At 36.6% G+C, this 19996-nt stretch overlaps 1 long non-coding RNA gene across 1 annotated transcript in view; it reads left to right on the top strand.

Annotated features, from left to right (window-relative positions):
* LOC110270717 overlaps positions 1639-19996 on the top strand; it is an 18793-nt gene continuing 435 nt past the window's right edge. Inside the window, exons 1-2 of the long non-coding RNA XR_002360359.1 lie at positions 1639-1779; positions 18450-18460. This is a non-coding gene — a long non-coding RNA (uncharacterized LOC110270717). The remainder of the gene's footprint in view (positions 1780-18449; positions 18461-19996) is intronic.

Here is a 19996-nt window from a genome sequence, read left to right as displayed (position 1 = left end):
CTTCTTTAATGTTAACATTATTTCTCTTTATTAAATATAAATATAAACATAATTCATCATCTTCTTTTATATTCACTCCTTCTTATGTGTACTATATAGTATTATAACTTAGGGTTTAGAATTTAGAGTTTTGGGCTTATGATTCTTCTTTATTTTTCTTCTCATTCTTATGACATTTATTTTTTCTTAAAGTTACTCTATACTTTTCATATTTTCTAACTTTTTATTTTTATATAAAATATGATATAATTTCAATGTTAATATTATTTTTTTAATAGGTATAAATTGAGTAATAAAATATAATTCATTCTCTTCTTTCATACTCACTCCTTCTTTTGTTTAATATATAAATCAACATTCACTTCACACTTCTTATTTATCTTCTTTTTTCACATAATTTCATATCTCTTATTCTTTTTCCTCCATTCTTACTAATATTTTGCAGAAGTATTTAAAGAATTTAGTTAATGACCATAATTCTTTTTTTTTTTTTTAGTTTGCTAAATATGTGTATTGAATAATAAATTCCTAAAACACTAAATTTTTATAATTTTTTTTAGTTTTTTTAATTTTTTGTCTAGTTGTATTCATCAAATATCATCCATATATTATTTCTTTTTCTCTTTCAACAATTTATATTTTTTAATATAATTTAGTTATAATATGTTGAAAATACATGGTATTATCGTGAGTCATCAAAAAGAAAATTAAAAATTGAATGTTAATTTTAATTATATATCATATTATTCATATCCTTTATAATTTCTGTTTTTTTATTTTTAGTTTAATTGTATTCATTAGTTATATCACTAATACCATATTGTATCAAGAGATAAAGAGAATTTGATAGAAATTAAAGAGAATAGAATAGAACTTCCTAAAATTAGGGCCAAGAGGAGAATTAGAGTTTCTAATTACATCATGCATGCCCACACTATTACATTTTATTCTTATTTATAGCATAATTCTCTAAGTGTGCTATAGGCCCAATACTAATCGTAACATTATCCTTCCTTTCAAAACAACCTTTGTAAGACTCATAATTTTTGAAAATTCTTATTATGAGTCAATTTTAATTTATTTATTCATTAAAAATTTTAATTTCAGAAATTATTTTATTAAAAATAATTAAATCAAGTTTTGATAATTAAATTAGAATTTTTTTTATCTAATTTTATAATCGTTGCATTGGATAATTCCCATATTTGAATTATAAAGTTTAATAATAGTAAAATACTAAGAATTTTATATGATTCGATTTAAATAATTGAGATTTTAAAATTTTATACTTTAATTTTTTATAAATAAAGAAAATTAATCATATTATCTTTAAGTATTTAATTAGAGTATTTATTTAAAAATAATTTGCAAGTTGATGAATAAACACTATTTTTATATATAATTATTGTTTGATTAAAATAATTTTCAATTACTCTATTACCCTAATTTTATTAAAATTATTAAACTATCAAAAATCCCCAATTTCATACACAAAATCCTAATTCCCAAATTAAAAATCCTAACCCCTTCTAACCTAACCTTAACCACCAATGTTTCCCTTTACTTACCAAACCCAGCAGTAGCATCCCAAATTTCCATGGAAAGAAAGAGAGGAGAGAACCACCGCGCCCAGTCGTTGTCCGTGAAGCCATCGCCGCCGCTGAAGCTCTGGGTCGCGTCAGCTTCTCACCGAGCTCCCATGGGTGTTGCTGTCGAGCTTGCGGGTGAGAGAAAGGGAGTCTGTGGGTGAGAGAGGAAGGTATTCCACTGCCGTTCGTCGTTTCTCAGCCACCGCCATGCCTTGTCGTCATCGTCAGAGCCGCCACCGCCGTCTATTGAGGACGTTCGTGTCGCCGACAGAACTCTTGCCGTCGCTACTGCTGTTCTAGTGAGCTTTACCCCCATTTATGCTTTCTCTTTGTTCGCTTAAGTTGCTCCATTGCTGTTGTGAGGGTCATCGTTAAAGTGTTTATATTGAATAAAGTTGTTACTTTGAGTTACTCAGCTGCTGCCGTCACTGAAGGTAGCTGCTGGAGCTGCCGTTGGTTCTGTTCGAAGGAGTAAAGATACTGCATTGCTGGTTGCGGTTCAACCAGTTGTCACACCACCTCCCCGCCTTTAGTTCAGTTTCCCTTAATCTCGACTATTTGAAGTAGAGGCGCTTTTCTTGAACTTATTTTATTTTCAAGAGTTGTTACAAGTCGATAATCATATGAAAAGTATATTTTTATAATTTTGTACATCTTATGGACTGAATTGAGTTACTCTGGATAATTGTAATTGTTTGTCTGGTGAAATTATTGACATTTGGAAAGGTTGAATATTTTAAGTTATTGGTTTTCTTAAATTGGCGGTTACCAAATTAGTTTTCTTGAGATTTGAAAATGTTTTGTTATCGAAAATATATTGATTTCAGAAAAGATTTAATATTGGAATTGGTTTAGTTTGAAAAAAATTTAATATTGAAATTTGGTTTGATATTTAACCTGATTTGATATCGGAATTTGGTTTAAAACAAATTTGAAAAGGATTTTCTATTTGGAAATGATTGAGAAAGGTTTGAGAAATGTTTGGATGGAACCCGAGAAGGGTGGCAGAGACCGAGTTTTAGAGGAGATACTATCGAAATTTGTATAAGATTCGAGGTTTCGTTTGAAGTGGTTATTTAGAAAGATTTGAATTTTTAAGGATCTTATGATTTAATTTTGAGTTATTAAGAAAATGACTTCATTTGAGTTTGACTTATTTAAAAAAGAATGAATTATGTTTTGAGTATAAATTATTGATGAACGGAATGGGAGGTGTGATAATGAGGAATGATGAATTAAAATACTATTTGGCTTGTACAATTGAGACCTTGTTGACCCTCTGTACGTAAGATGTGACCGGGCACTTTAACTCTCCGGTTTCTTCATATATATATTATTGACCTTGTTGACCCTCTGTACGTAAAATGGGCATGCATATATATATGAATTTGAGCTTGGGATTTTTCCATGAAATATTATTGAGCTTGGAGTTTGACTCCATGGATATTATTATTAAGTTTAGGGATGTGCATACAAAGGGACTGTCCAATGGTTAGCTACCCGAACATGACGGGTTGGCTGTATAACCGACAGATGAGCTCATTAGCCATAGGGCAGACATGCATCATATGCATTTGCATGATTTGTTTGAGTTTGAATTTGTTTTGGTTTGCCTAATTGCTTAATTGTTATTAACTGTTATCTGAGCTATTTATTGTATCTGTTATCTATACTTGTGTTTTTATTATCTGTTTTACCTGTGTTTGTTCTGGTGTGGTACTTTTGTTGATTGAGTATTGATGCTGAATTGATAATAGTGTTGATTGATTTTGTGGTTGGTTCTGATTAAGATTTAGTAAAGTATGAAATATCAAGCTGGTTCGGCATAGACTTAATGAACCTATGTTTGGAATAGGTTGGTCATTCATACTGTTAGAAAACTTTTAAGATTCTTTTATAAGAAAAGTGAGTTTAGATTTTCTGGATAATTAACTGATTTCTTTTAAAGAGGTTTTGAATTTTTGGGAGGTTAAACCGTCAGTTTTTAAAAGATTTATAAGACAATGATAATCACTGAGCTTGAAAAATATTTTTCTTATTAAATATCTTCTTATGACAATTTTAAAACTCCATGGTGAGACCGTGTGGTTAGGTTATCACCCCTATAGCTTTATCTTTTTAGGAGACAGATGAAGAGGCTCACGAAAGGTTTTATTGCGTTTCGCTTATTCGATGTTATTGTTTTAGTTTTTGTTTATTTATCCTTCGCCATCAATATTATATTTTGTAAGAGGGGTAGGAATTGTATGTGTTGTATGTATATTATATTCATAAACTACTTATGTAAGAACTTTTGTATATATGTATATGCTTGTTTGTTTTCAAGATATAGTATTTTTCTGGCTTTTCAAAGAAAACAGCAATACAGTTTCGAGTCAAAAGCTCCTATTTTATTGTTAAGTACATGAAGTCGTCGTGATACTTCTTGCTATCAGAGTGGCACAGTCAGAAGTGTGACAATCTAATAGTGAAGGTGTTACATTATGGTATTAGAGCAGTCTTTCCTGTAGAGCCTGAGGAATGGACTGACTATGCTTCATTTGCATACTCTGAGCGTCTATCGTGTTATAGATCTTGTCCTGATGACGAGAGTTAGAGATTTATGCACATGACTGTCTATTGATTAATGTTGTTAGCCTATCATTGCATACTTCCTGGTATTAAGTTTGACCAGCTTAATACGAGTGACTTATGTATATGGAAGTGCTAATGGGTTATCATAGACGATATACAAATTGTAGGTAGCACGAATCGTGGGTTTTGGGAACGTTATGAGTTAATTTTTGAGGTTACTCAGTTACTTATCTTATTCTTTCATGGTTTGCTTTTAAAATTCCTGTTTGAGATTTCTTTTTTGAAAAGTAAACTGATTTTTTTTCATAGCTTGTTCTTTGGTTCATATGAATTCTCGGTTGATTTTAATTGCATGTGTCTGTTTAAATTCCTTGGACATTTGCCTTGTGTTATTTAAAGTTCCTCTTCTTGACTTGTGTAATTTTGATGTCACCTTGAACTCGTTTGACGCATCAAAGTAATTGTTAGAATCTTTGAGAATTTGCTGTTGTTTGAATTGTCCTTCCTTGTGAGTTTTGTATTCTTTTGGATCATCTAAAAACTTGCTTGATGTGACCTGCTTTGTCAATCCTATCTGGATTCTGTTGATTTGAGTTTCTTTCTCGAAATATGAATTGATTTTTTTCTTAGTACATCTCAATATTCTTGAACATTCTCATGAGGTTGTGACTCCAACATATCCTCTCGGAGCATTGTTTTAAACCTTTTAAAGAAGTTTCTGATTATTCTCGTGCAAGGTTGTTCTTAACTTTGCATTCCTTTGCTTGAACTTGTTTTGGCATGATACATTATTCCTTGTGGTCTCTTTTTGAATGTTCTTGTTTCGGATTCTTCTCAAAGAAAATTTTGATTCAATTTTTCTCTTACTTGACTGTATCCACAATTATCCCTAAATTTTAATAAAATCGTTTCCAATTCGGCACACGCTTTGAAAGCCCCCTTATGTAGTTCAAAACCTGCCTGTTTGTAATGCATCTCCTGTTCCTCTTTGGGCAAAACTTTATCTCAGATTTTCTTCTCAAAATGAAACTTAATTGCCTCCCTACCACATTGCAGTTTTTATGCATGTTTTTGTTTTGTTATGCACCTAAATACCTTTTAAGATATTCGAAAAAAAATGTTTTGCTCTCAGCCAGACTAGTTTTCATTTTCAAATGATGCATAATCTATTTCAACTTGAACTTGTTCTAAAACAATGCAACATTTATGTTTTTACTATTATTTTGTAAATGTTTGTCGCGTACTTTTCTTTCAAAACGTTAAATGATTTCCTTAACGATTTTTATTCTTCATGAACAATGTATTTGAAGGAGTTTCTAATCATACTTTTAAAACTTTGTGAGAATTATTATTGGCTTTAGTTATTCTTCTCCTACAATCTCGTACTTCTTTGATTCGGCTTAATTTTGTTTCAAACTGCTGCACTGTTTTCTTCTTATTGTTCCTGTTGAATTTCTTTGATTCGAGATCCTTTTTTAAACTTGTGATTTGATTTTCGTCCCAACATTCTTTCTTGCTTGTATATCCTTGTTTACTTGGGATCTTAGCAGTTCTTCAAATCCTTATGAGTATTGTCCTTGTCACTTGTCCTTCTTTTCTGAGGTCTTGTATCCTTCTGAGTAAACTCGAAATTTGTTTTAATGTCACGTGGTACCTTTAGGTATAGCAAGCAATATATTAGTTCTTTAGGACACGTTTCGCAGACACGAAATGTGAAGCTTGCGAACGGCGACATCACAGGATGTTGTGAAGCATTGTTTCATGCGAAAAGATTTTGTTGATGTTAAGCTTGTGGCCGGTGATAGATTTGCAAAAGTGTGATGAGGTTGAGAACTCTCGGATGAGCTGTTTGATGAAGTGCGGTTAAGAATGGTTGAGATAAGTTATGTCGAAGTTAGGAAGTTGAATCTCTGAGGCTGTTGCGAGATCAGTGTGCGAACCTTAATCACGTTTTAACGCCAGTCTATTTTGTGATCTTTTGCACCAAGCTTGTTTTGTAGCTTTTGTTTCGCATCACACTTCTATCCTTCTATCCTTATGCCATATGAAAATCTTAGTATTTGAAACTATATGTATATATGCTGTGATCTTTTTGTTTTTTCCCTAAATGTGTTCAAAAGTGAAGTGAGATGAAGTCTCTTTCGTTTTGTATCAATTTTCGAGGACGAAAATTTTTATAAGGTGGGTAGGATGTAAGACCCATAATTTTTGAAAATTCTTGTTATCAGTCAATTTTAATTTATTTATTCATTAAAGACTTTTAGAATTTAATACTTTAATTTTTATTAATAAAAAATTAATCATATTATCTCTAATTATTGAATTGGAGTACTTATTTAAAAATAATTTACAAATTGATGAATATACGCTATTTTTATATATAATTATTGTTTGATTAAAGTGATTTTCAATTACTCTATTACCCTAATTTTATTAAAATTACTAAACTACCAAAAATCTCTAATTTCATACACAAAATCCTAATTCCTAAATTAAAAACCCTAACCCCTTCTAACCTAACCCTAACCGCCAATGTTTCCCTTTATCTACCAAACCCAGCAGCAGCATCAGAAATTTCCATGGAAAGAAAGAGAGGAGAGAACGTGAGACGGAGAAGAAGGAGAAGGAAGAAAGGAAGGAGCCGGCTGGAGCTGTACAAATTTTTAAAAATTTAATGGAAAAATAAACAGGGAAATAAATAAAATAACTAGATGACACCAAACTTAATTTCAGAAATTAAGGGAAAATAATTAAGGCAAAATGTGAAAATTAAAGTAAAAAAATTAAATAAACTTAAAGCTAAAATGTCTAATCTAAGCAATCAAACAACTAGTACGTAGTTGTCAATCACAGTCAATCCCCGACAATGGCGCCAAAAACTTGGTGCGAAATTCAAAGTCTACAAACTAACCGCCAAGTGCACTGAGTCGTACCAAGTATTACCTCAGGTGAGTGAGTATCGATCCCACGATGATTGTTGGATCAAGCAACAATGATTGAGTGATTTACTTAGTTAGACAAGAAAAAAAATGGTGTTTGAGAGTTCAATAGCATTAAGCAGTAAAATTGGAGAATTAGAAAGCAAGCAGTAAAAGTGGTGTAGAGAATATGTGAGAAAACAATTAAGGTTTTAGAGTTGTTTATCTTCCTGGTGCACGAAATCACATCACACTTTGCAATTCCGCACAACTAACCAGCAAGTGCACTGGGTCGTCCAAGTAATACCTTACGTGAGTAAGAGTCGATCCCACGGAGATTGTCGGCTTGAAGTAAGCTATGGTTATCTTGTAACTCTTAGTCAGGATATCAATAATTCTCAGATTTAATTGTGAAAAGTAAAAGAACATGAAATAAATACTTGTTATGCAGTAATGGAAAACATGTTGAGGTTTTGGAGATGCTCAGTCATCTGAATCTCTGCTTTCCTACTGTCTTCTTCTTCACACACGTTAGTCTCCTTCCATGACAAGCTGTATGTTGGTGGATCGCCGTTGTCAATGGCTACCATCCGTCCTCTCAGTGAAAATGTTCCAAATGCGTTGTCACCGCACGGCTAATCATCTGTCGGTTCTCACTCATGTTGGAATAGGATCCATTGATCCTTTTGCGTCTATCACTACGCCCAGCACTCGCGAGTTTGAAGCTCGTCACAGTCATCCCTTCCTAAATCCTACTCAGAATACCACAGACAAGGTTTAAACTTTCCGGATCTCAGGAATGGCTGCCTATAATTCTAGCCTATAGCACGAAGGTTCCAATCCTAGATTAGAAACCCAAGAGATACACATTCAAGCTGTTGCAAATAGAACGAAGGTGGTTGTCAGGCATGTGTTCATAGGTGAGAATGATGATGAGTGTCATGGATCATCACATTCATCAGGTTGAAGTGCGAATGAATATCTTAGAATAGAAACAAGCGTGATTGAATGGAAAACAGTAGTAATTGCATTAATTCATCAAAACACAGCAGAGCTCCTCACCCCCAACCATGGGGTTTAGAGACTCATGCCGTCAGAAATACAAAATTCAGATGTGAAATGTCATGAGGTGCATAGTAAGTCTCTAAAAGTTATTTTTATACTAAACTAGTAGCTAGGGTTATAGAAAATAAGTAACTAACTGCAGATAGTGCAAAAATCCACTTTCGGGGCCCACTTGGTGTGTGTTTGGGCTAAGCATTGAGCTTTATACGTGTAGAGGCTTTTTTTGGAGTTAAACGCCAGGTTGTAGCCTATTTCTCGCGTTTAACTCTGGTTTGCAACCTGTTTTTGGCGTTTAACGCCAGAATAGGGTAAAGACTTGGCGTTAAACGCCAATTTGCGTCATCAAATCTTGGGCAAAGTATGAACTATTATATATTGCTGGAAAGCCCTGGATGTCTACTTTCCAACACAACTAAGAGCATGCTAATTGGGTTTCTGTAGCTCCAGAAAATCAATTCGAGTGTAGGGAGGTCAGAATCCAACAGCATCTGCAGTCCTTTTTCAGCCTCTGAATCAGATTTTGTTCAGGTCCCTCAATTTCAGCTAGAAAATACCTGAAATCACAGAAAAACACACAAACTCATAGTAAAGTACAGAAATGTGAATTTTTCTTGAAAACTAATAAAAACATAGTAAAAACTAATTAAATTATACTAAAAACTACCTAAAAACAATGCCAAAAAGCGTATAAATTATCCGCTCATCACTTCCAGATTTTTATTTCTCACCAACTATTTTAATCATGCAAGATTTAATTCATGGCAAACTATATTTGACTAAACCCTAATTCCTTAGTAATTTAGTCTCCTCTAACCTAGTTAACTGCCAATTTCTTGGTCACTTAATTTCAATTAGAGGTTTAGGTCCAATTCTAGTTTATGTGCCACAGAAACCCTAATTACCCAAATATAAGAGGATTATATGTAATGTATCACGTTAAGCCCAGATAATTAGTCATTTAGGAAAAATTATTTTCATGCTGTTATTCAAGTAAATTGCTTTTCCGAGGTTTACAAGAACTCAAATAGAATAAGGGTTATTCTTTCGATCTATCCAAATCCTTAAGATGAAGAACGAAAACAAATTTTTGAAATTGAAATCAATACATTAATTAAAATAGAATAGTAATAGTATCAATTCAAAGAATAAATAGGGCTCCTAACCTTAACAGTGGAGGTTTAGTTGCTTATGGCTAAGAGAGAAAACTAGGGTTCTAAAAACTGTAAATTGCGGAATGAGGTGCGTAAAAGAAAAGAGAGTCCGAAGGCTAAATCTTTTTCCTTTTATATCTAATCCTAATTAATGTAAAATATATTTTCTAAAATTAAATAATATCTTTTTCTATTTGTAAATAAAATAAAAGTTTTAATCAAAATTAAAGAGGCAATCTTCGAGTACTCCTTTTTGGCGTGGGGACCATTGCATTCTTTATGATTGGCACCTAGCTTGGGCTGAGCCAAGTTAGGCGCCACTATGCCTGAATGATTTGGAGTGCAATTTCTTCATCTGGCGCCTAACTTGGAAAATCCCAAGTTAGGCGCCACCACGGCCGTGCTTCCCGGAGAAAAAGTGTATCTTATTATATATTGTTAGAAAGCTCTGGAAGTTAGCTTTCCAATGTCACTAAAACCACATTAATTGGACCTCTATAGCTCAAGTTATACTTGTTGGAGTACAAGGAGGTCAGGGTTGATAGCATCATCCACTTTCGCTCTTTTCTTCTACACGAACCCTGTCAAATCCATCCGAATGCTACATGAAACAAACAAAATTGTACACATATTGGCTCAAAAATACTTAAATCTTGATTAAACTTAACAAATTTGAACACAAATTCACTAGAAAAAGATAGAAAAGATGCTCATGCATCACAACACCAAACTTGAATTGTTGCATGTCCTCAAGAAACCAAAACAAATGTAAACTTAGGATGTGAGTTTGCATGAGAAGTGAGTACTCAACTAAGCTCCTGTCTGTCTTAAAGTGGGGTTTATAACACTGAAACTCTAAATAGTTTTGGCATCTCACTATCCTTTGAATCTGGAGAATGTCACTATCATTTGGAATTAGAATCTGGATAATGTTATGAATTCTCTGGCCCTTTTACTCTAGATTAATCCTTGAACATAGCAACTTTTCTTTCATAATGGAGGGTCCGTCAGATATTCCTTGGACTAAAGTCAAGGATTTTTCCTCTTACAAAGCTTTTATGGTTCTTTTAATTAACCCTAGTGACATCCTTGTATGTGACCCAAAGGTTACCATAAAATTCCTGAACCATCAATTGTTTGACCTCAGTGTGCGGGTTGCACAGAAATTGTCACCCTCGCTTCTGAATCTGAAACTGAATTTTTGGATATTCATCCGGTTGAAGTACAAATTTCACTTTCAGAATCACAACCCTCTTGTAAGTGACATCATAAAAATGCCCCTCATGTAGTTTGGAGAGGAATCTCTGTGAGTTATAGGAACTGGTGGCCGGCTCCTTGTCTTTCCTCTTTCTTGAGGACTCAATGGGTTTTGGTGCCATGAAGATAAACAGAAAAATTACAAGCGAAGTGAAAACACCAAACTTGAACCTTTGCTCGTCCTCGAGCAAAATAAAAGATAGCACAGAGGAATGAAGGGAGACAGAGTGGGGATAGGGAGGAAAAGTTACTAGGTAGAAGAATGCCAAACAAAATAGATAAGAGTGTGTTTATTATTATGGTGGGAATGGAATGGTAGGACAGGGTGTTATACAGGGAGTGGGGAGGGGTCACGGGTGTAATTGGAAAGTAGGTGGGAGGCGTAAGCTACGGTCAAAGGCTTTGGGAAGGGGTGTGATGTTGGAAAGGGAAAAAGGGAAGGGTGAGATGGGATTGTGTAATTAGAATTAAGGGAGGGAATATTGGCAGGGGGTGGGGACTAAATGCTATGGATTTGGTTTGGAAGTTGTGTGATTTTGTATTGAATGAGACAAATAAAGCAAGCTGGCACCTAACCTGGTGGAGGTGGAGTTAGGCGCCGAATGTCCCGCATTGCAATCTTTCAACTAGCGCCTAACTTGGTGTAGCCCAAGTTAGGTGCCACCCATAGCCTTTTTTTTTCTCAGGAGTGGCGCCTAACTTCAAAATTGCCAAGTTAGGTGCCACCCTAGCAGTGTCAATTGGCAAGAAAGCTTCACTGGTGGTGCCTAACTTCATAGAGCCAAGTTAGGCGCCACCCGCCCAACAACGAATCCTCAATTGCACGCATAATGTGGCGCCTAACTTTATGGAACCAAGTTAGGTGCCACCCCTCCAGAATGTCGTCACCAACTTTGCGTTAGATGTGGTGCCTAACTTGGGTTGGCCAAGTTAGGCGCCACCCAATCTGAGTCCAGCTTTTTCAGGGTGTCTGAAATTCTGCCTGATTACACCTGTTCCTGTTCTAATTACTCAGCATGAGCAAAAGACATGTAAAACAAAGGAAAACTACGAAATTATCATTAAAAATAAAAGAGAATAAAAAGGAAAAACAACTGAGCACAAAATCAAAGGATACAGTAGTTGGGTTGCCTCCCAACAAGCGCTTCTTTATCGTCACTAGCTTGACGGTCAGTTCTGCTAGTTCAGCAAATGAGTGGACCTTTGGCGACCAATCTCACCTCTAAGATAATGCTTCAACCTCTGGCTATTTACTGTAAATGTTCTATTAGAATTCTCTTCCTGAATTTCCACATGACCATACGGTGATGCTCTAGTTACCACAAACAGTCCTGACCACCGGGACTTCAGTTTTCCAGAAAAGAGTTTGAGCCTTGAATTGAACAATAGCACCTTCTGACCTGGCTCAAGAACTCTTATGACAATCTTTTTGTCATGCCATATCTTGGTCCTTTCTTTATAGAGCTTGGCATTCTCATAGGCAGAATATCTGAACTCATCAAGATCATTTAGTTGGAGCATCTGCTTTGTCCCTGCAGCCTTAGCATCAAAGTTTAGGAACTTTGTTGCCTAGTACGCTCTATGCTCCAGCTCAACTGGCAAGTGACAGGCTTTACCATAGACCAACTAATAAGGAAACATGCCAATAGGAGTCTTGAATGCCGTCCGGTATTCCCAGAGAGCATCATCAAGCTTCATAGTCCAATCTTTTCTTGAAGTACTGATGGTCTTCTCTAGAATCCTCTTGAGTTTTCTATTAGAGACCTTGACCTGTCCATTTGTTTGAGGGTGATAGGGACTTGCCACCTTATGACGGACTCCATATCTCTGTAGAAGTGAGTCCAGCTGATTGTTGCAGAACTGGCTTCCTCCATCACTAATAAGTGTCCTTAGGACACCAAACTGGCTAAAAATATATCGCTGGAGAAAGTTCATCACCACTTTGGCATCATTAGTGGGTAAAGCCACAACTTCCATCCACTTGGACACATAATCAACCACCACTAGGATATAAGTGTTGGAGTATGAGGGTGAAAAAGGTCCTATGAAGTCAATACCCCACACATCAAACAACTCATCTCAAGAATCTTCTACTGTGGCATCTCATGATTGGCAGAGAGATTCTTAGCTCTCTGACATTTATCACAGTTCTTCATAAATGCTCTTGAGTCTCTGAAGAGAGTCAGCCAGTGAAAATTGCTCTGAAAGACCTTAGTAGCTGTCCTTTTACTACCAAAGTGGCCTCCATACTCAAAACCATGACAATGCCAAAGAATCTGTTGTGTTTTCTCATCTGAGACACACCTCCAAATTATACCATCTGAGCATCTCTGAAAAAGATAAGGTTCCTCCCACAGGTAGTACTTTGCATCAGTTAAGAGATTTTTAACTTGTTGTCTACTATACTCCTTGGGGATGAATCTCATGGCTTTGTAGTTTGCAATATCTGCAAACCACAGAGCCTTCTGAATAAAAAAGAGTTGTTCATCCAAAAATGTCTTAGTCACAGCAGTGGGTGGTAGCGTTTCTTCTCCAGACTCAATCCGGGAAAGGTGGTCATCCACTTGATTTTTTGACCCCTTTCTGTCCTTGATCTCAATGTCAAACTTCTGAAGGAGCAACACCCATCTGACCAATCTTGGTTTAGAATCCTGCTTGGTTAGAATGTACTTCAAAGTAGCATGGTCAGTATAAACAATAACCTTGGAACCAATTAAATAGGATCTAAACCTATCAAAGGCATACACAACAGCTAGTAGTTCTTTTTCTGTGGTTGTGTAGTTCTTTTGAGCATCATTCAATACCCTACTGGCATAGTAAATGATATGCATAAGCTTGTCCTACCTCTGTCCTCCCCCCCCAAGACAGCTCCTATGGCATAATCACTGGCATCACACATTAACTCAAATGGAAATTCCAATTAGGTAGAGCTATGAGATTTGCTTTCAGAGTTTCAAAGGCATGCAAACAGTCATTATCAAAAACAAAATGAACATCAACAACCAAGAGATTGCTCAAAGGTTTAGCAATTTTTGAAAAGTCCCTTATAAACTTTCTGTAAAATTCTGCATGACCCAAGAAACTCCTAACTACCTTAGCCTTAGTTGGTGGTGGTAATTTTTCAATCACCTCCACCTTTTCTCTATCAACCTCAATCCCCTTGCTTGAAATTTGGTGTCCAAGAACAATACCTTTTGTAACTATAAAATGATATTTCTTCTAATTTAAAAAGGTTTGATTCTTGACACCATTTCAAGACCAGAGATAAATGCCTAAGATAGGATTCAAAAGAATTACCAAAAACAGAAAAGTCATCCATAAATACCTCAATAAAATTTTTAACCATATTAGAAAAAATTGAAAGCATACACCTTTGAAAAGTTCTTGGGCATTATAGAGTCCAAACGGCATCCTCCGATAAGCAAATACTCCAAAAGGACATGTGAATGACGCCTTTTCTTGGTCTTAAGGATCCACTGCAATTTGGTTATAGCCAGAATATCCATCAAGAAAGCAATAAAAAGCATGACCTGCTAACCTCTCAAGCATTTGATCAATGAAAGGCAAGGAGAAATGATCCTTCCTTGTAGCAGTGTTGAGTCTTTTGTAATCTATGCACATCTTCCATCTTGTGACGGTCCTTGTGGGGATCAGCTCATTCTCTTAATTCTTAATCACTGTCATCCCTCCTTTCTTGGGAACTACCTGCACAGGACTCACCCAAGAGCTGTCAAAAATAGGGTATATAATCATGGCTTCCCATTGTTTCATTACCTCTTTTTGGACCACCTTTTTCATGGTTGGATTTAGCCTCCTTTGTGGTTTCACAACTAGTTTAGCATTATCTTCAAGAAGGATCTTGTGCATACACTTGGTTAGACTAATCCCTTTTAAATCACCAATGGTCTACCCAAGAGCCATTTTGTGACTCTTGAGCACTATAATCAGTGCTTCTTCCTCCTCAGGCTTCAAGAAAGAGCTAATAATAACTGGGTATGAATCATTCTCACCTAGGAATGCATATTTCAAAGAAGGAGGCAAGGGCTTCAACTCAAGCTCAGGAACTCCTTCCTCAGCTTTAGGCGTGTATGATATGTCTTTCTGAGGTGGTGAATCATCAATCTTAAGCAAATTATCCTCAGAGCGAGAATCCAGAGCATCATTAAGTGCCTTAGCTTCAAACACCTCTTGAACAAGTGGTTCAACAACATCAACTCCCATACACCCCTCCGGATCATTAGGGTGTTTAATGACTTCAAACAGATTAAGGACCACTTCTTCTTCATTGACCCTCAGGGTTAGTTCACTCTTTTGCACGTCAATTAGAGCTCTACCTGTAGCTACAAAGGGTCTTCTAAGAATAATAGAGGAATTTTTATCCTCTTCCATATCCAGTATGATAAAATTAGCAGGAAAAATAAATAGACCCACTTTCACAAGTAAACCCTCAACAAATCCCATAGGAAACTTAATAGAAAGGTCAGCAAGTTGAAGAGAAATACGAGTGGGTTTTACCTCATCAATTTGGAGCTTTCTTATCAATGAAAGTGGCATGAGGTTGATGCTAGCTCCAAGATCACACAAAGCTCTCTAAATAGTGACATCCCTAATGGTGTAAGGAATTACAAAGCTTCTCGGATCCTACATCTTCTCAGGAAGGTTATGTAATGGGAAGCAGAAGCTAGTGAATTAAAAATTTATTAAAATGGTTACGTTGCAAGTATAGTTCTTAACTCACCGAAAATCTGCCTATCAATTTAGAAATATGTCACAGAGAGTTTAAATTAAAATTACTGGGAGTTTTAAGTCCCAGGTCGTCTCCCAACGAGTTGCAGAAAGGTGTGCTATTTTATTAATCAGATGTTCTAAGAAGTTGAGCTAAGTAGATTGGAATTTAAATTGAGGAATTGTAAAGAATATAAATAAAGGCCTTGACTGGGAATTGATTGGTTAGAATCTCTATCATTGATGGTGTGATTGTAAGATTAATTTATAATTAATGGTTATTCTGTTTGGTTATCCTTTACTAGGTAAGGGAAAGTCAAACAAGTTGGAATGCCAGATCTGTTCACAAGTTGCAACCCACTTAGTTCAAAGGGATTGGCGTCGACGACAGGATAGCAATCCAACATTTAACCCAATTACAAATTTTCTTTCAATCCTTCCAACTCAAGAGTTCCTTTTAATCAACTCCCCATCAAGTAAGGAAACTACTCACGCATTGTAAATAAAGAATCCATAGCGCATGAAAGGGAATTAAGAGAAGACATGATTATTAGAATTGAAATTGAATTAAAAAGAAATAATCCTTGCATTAAATAATCATAAAAGTATCTGAATGACAAAATTGAACAAAACAAAGAACATGGAAGAATAAAACCAAGTTAAGAAAACAAACTAGAATGATGAAGTCTTGATGAGGAAATAACTCTTCTCAATGTTCCAATGCTAAGACCAATTGAAAATTAAAATCCTAAAAACTAGAGAGAAAAACCTAAGAGAGTAAAACTAGATCTAAAACTACTGAATGAATGTGTGTGTTGTTTTTGCATATTCTCTGACTCTAGTCTGCTGTTCCGGGCCGAAAACTGGGCCGAAATAAGATCCAAAATCGCCCCCATCGAATTCTGCAGATTATGCAGATCGCACATGTCACGCGATCGCGTCATCTATGCGGACGCGTCGCTTGCGCTTTTTCCTCTCCACACGTTCGCGTCGTCCACGCTACCGCGTCGCTTGCGCTTTCCAATCCGCACGGCCGCGCAAGCCATGCGGCCGCGTCACTGTGATTTGCGCTCCTTCGCGCGGTCGCGTGAGCCATGCGACCACGTCACTTCTCGCTGGTTATCTCCTCAAATTCTTGTGTTCCTTCCACTTTTTGCTAGCTTCCTCTCCAATCTCCATCTCATTCATGCCCTATAAAGCCTGAAACACTTGACACACAGATCACGGCATCGAATGGAATAAAGGAGAATTAAAATTAAATAATTAAAGTCTCTAGGAAGCAATTTTCAAACATGTACTGAATTTAGGAAGGAAATATAAATGCATGCTAAATTGATGAATAAGTGGGTAAGGATCATGATAAAACCACACAATTAAACAAAATATAAACTATAAAATAGTGGTTTATCAACCTCCCCACACTTAAACATTAGTATGTCCTCATGCTAAATTGAAGGAGACAAGGAAATGAGTATGAACATGTAGAAACTCATGAAATACAATGCAATCCTACATATATAAATAAATGCAACTATATGATTATTGTCCACTTGATCAAAAGTAAATAAGCCCTTCAAAACAATTACAAATCAAATTCCACTAATTCTATCATTATACAATAAAACTGATAAAAGTGCAAGAAGATAGCTTATGAAAGCAGGAAACATGAAAATTTAAGCATTGAACCCTCACTGATAATGTATGTACGCTCTAATCTCTAGTGTATAGGGTAATCACTCTATTCTTCTCTAGTCATGTTTTCTAACTTTTGTTTTTCTCCTAACCAATCAACAACAGTTAATGTACCAATGCAAACATCATGAGGTCTTTTCAGGGTTGTAATGGGGCCAAGGTGCAGGTAAGGATATACATATGGCTAAGTGAGCTTTATAAATTGAATCTTTAATTAACCTAAGCTCTCACCTAATATACATATATTCTATATACTTTTAAATTCATGCCTAGCTACCCATAATTCCCTTTTTCAACCCATACTCATGTTTCAACTTTGTATTTTAATTCTATCATATGTGCATTGATCTTTGAATTCTGGATTTAACATTGGGGTAATTTTGTCCCCTTATTTATTTGTTTATCATTTTTTTTAATTGAAATAAATAAAGCTTATCAATGCACATAGATTTTTTATTCTTATAGTTTCACATGAATAGGTATCCAAATTCCCTTTAAATTTTCATGACACATTCCCTTAACAACTTTTGTTCCCACAATTTTTCATACTTAACTAGCACACACAATTCTATAACCTATGCAATTTATTCTATTCTATAAAGGAAAGAAAAATCTAACTAAAATATCCTAATTATTGGTGCCAGAGAAGAGAGTTTACCTCCGGAAGTCAGGTACTAACCGACCTCCCCACACTTAAGGCTTTGCACCGTCCTCGGTGCCATCTGTTAGGAACAGGGGTGGGCTGGTAGCAGTATCTCCATCATCAGGACCGTCATGGCTCCCAGTGCTAGTAAAGGAAGTGGAGTCCGGGGTGTCTGAGTCCTTGAATTTTCCCATGATCAGCTCCTTGAGGTATGTGAATCGGCGCTTGTTACGGCGCTCTCTCATCTTAGCTTTCTGTTCATGCCGATCCAACTTTTTAATTAAAAGAAGAAGAAAAGAAGAAGAAAATACATGTAGAACAATAAAAAAAATGATAGAAAAAAGAAGAAGGAAGAAGAAGGTAAAACCTTGTTAATGGAGGAGAGAGAGAGAGAGAGTGAGAGGTGAGATAGAAAGGGGAAGGTGGAAAGAAGAAAGAAGGAGGGAAAAGAAAAATTAGGATTTGGAGGAAAGAAAGATAAGATAATTTGGCAACTTAGGTTGAGCTGTGTGGCGCATGCGACGCGGCCGCCTGGGGCACGCGTGAGGGAAGGGGACGCGATCGCGTCGGTCACGCGGTCGCGTGACCTATGTTGCGCTGCTGGCGCGAGTGCAGCCTCGCTCCAGCACAACTCTCTGTTTGATTCATTTTAATTGCCAAAATTGGGTGACGCGATCGCGTGGGTCATGCGATCGCGTGAGTGTGCGTCAAAAAATAATTGACGCAGCCGCGTCGGCGACGCGGTCGCGTGACAAGGATTGTGCTTCCAGCACCAATCCAGCACCACTCTCGCACAAGATAGCATTGTGCACCCTTTTACGTCGAAAATGTAGAGCACGCGGCCGCGTGGGGCACGCGGTCGCGTGGGAGGCTATGATTCCCATGCGACGCGAACGCGTCAAGGACGCGGTCGCGTGGGTCAATTTGTGCCATTGGCACGACTCCAGCGCTGCTCCTGCGTAACTTTCTATTCATTTTTTTATTTTTCTTTACTCCCCCTGTCACGCAGACGCGTCGCTAGTGCGATCGCGTCGTGCAGCGAAAAAAAAAATTTTTTTTTAAGGAAAGTAAAGACATGTAATTGAAAGAGCACGAAAGCACTAATAAAGAGAAGAGTTATTAAAGAAAAAAAAAAACTAAAAGTGAAGAAAAGAACGATCATACTGCGGTGGGTTGTCTCCCACCAAGCACTTTGCTTTTACGTCCGTAAGTTGGACGCTCCAATAGCTCAATCTGTTGCGATGTGGGGGTCTTCCAAGCGGAAGATCTCAAGCTCCTTATTTTTCTGCACCTTCTCACCATGGTATAGCTTCAGGCGTTGTCCATTAACCTTAATAAGTTCAGAGCTTGAAGGATGGCTTAGGTGATAGACTCTGTACGGTTCAGCCTTCTCTATTCTGTATGGACCTTCCCATTTTGATCTCAACTTACCGGGTATGAGCCTTAGTCGAGATTTGTAAAGGAGAACAAAATCTCCAGGTTGGAACTCTCTCTTCTTGATGTTTTGATCATGCACAGCTTTCATCTTTTCCTTGTATATTCTGGAGTTCTCATAAGCTTCCAGGCGAAGGTTCTCCAGTTCCTGCAGTTGCAACTTTCTTTCAGCTCCAGCATTCTCAATTCCCATGTTGCACTCCTTAACTGCCCAGAAGGCTCTGTGTTCTATTTCAACTGGGTGATGAAAAGCTTTTCCATAAACCAAGCGGAAGGGACTCATCCCAATGGGTGTCTTGTATGCTGTTCTATATGCTCATAGTGCATCTTGTAGTCTGGTGCTCTAGTCTTTTCTATGAGGCTTTACTATCTTTTGCAAGATACGGTTAATTTCTCTATTCGACACATCGGCTTGCCCATTAGTTTGGGGATGGTAAGCTGTTGCAACTTTATGGATTATCCCATGCTTCTTCATCAATCCTATTAGTCTCCTGTTACAAAAATAGGTGCCTTGATCGCTCACGATCGCTCGTGGTGATCCAAAGCGGCATATAATATGGTTTCTCACAAAGGAAACAACAGTGTTAGCATCGTCAGTGCGGGTAGGAATTGCTTCCACCCATTTGGAAACGTAATCCACAGCTAACAATATATAAAAATATCCACTAGAATTTGGAAATGGACCCATGAAGTCAATGCCCCATACATCAAAAATTTCACAGAAAAGCATATAGTGTTGCGGCATCTCATCCCTCCTGGATATATTACCAAATTTCTGGCATGGGTGACAAGATTTACAAAACTCAGCAGCATCTCTAAAAAGAGTAGGCCACCAGAATCCGCAGTCTAAGATCTTTCTAGCTGTTCTTTGAGGGCCAAAAAGTCCTCCACTCTCAGATGAGTGGCAGGCCTCTAAAATAAACTGGAATTCTGATTGAGGCACACACC

The sequence above is a fragment of the Arachis ipaensis genome, chromosome B04 (assembly GCF_000816755.2).
Source record: "Arachis ipaensis cultivar K30076 chromosome B04, Araip1.1, whole genome shotgun sequence".
Lineage (NCBI taxonomy): Eukaryota > Viridiplantae > Streptophyta > Magnoliopsida > Fabales > Fabaceae > Arachis > Arachis ipaensis.
Note: the sequence above shows the minus strand (reverse complement) of the source record. Positions and strands in the feature narration are given on the sequence as shown.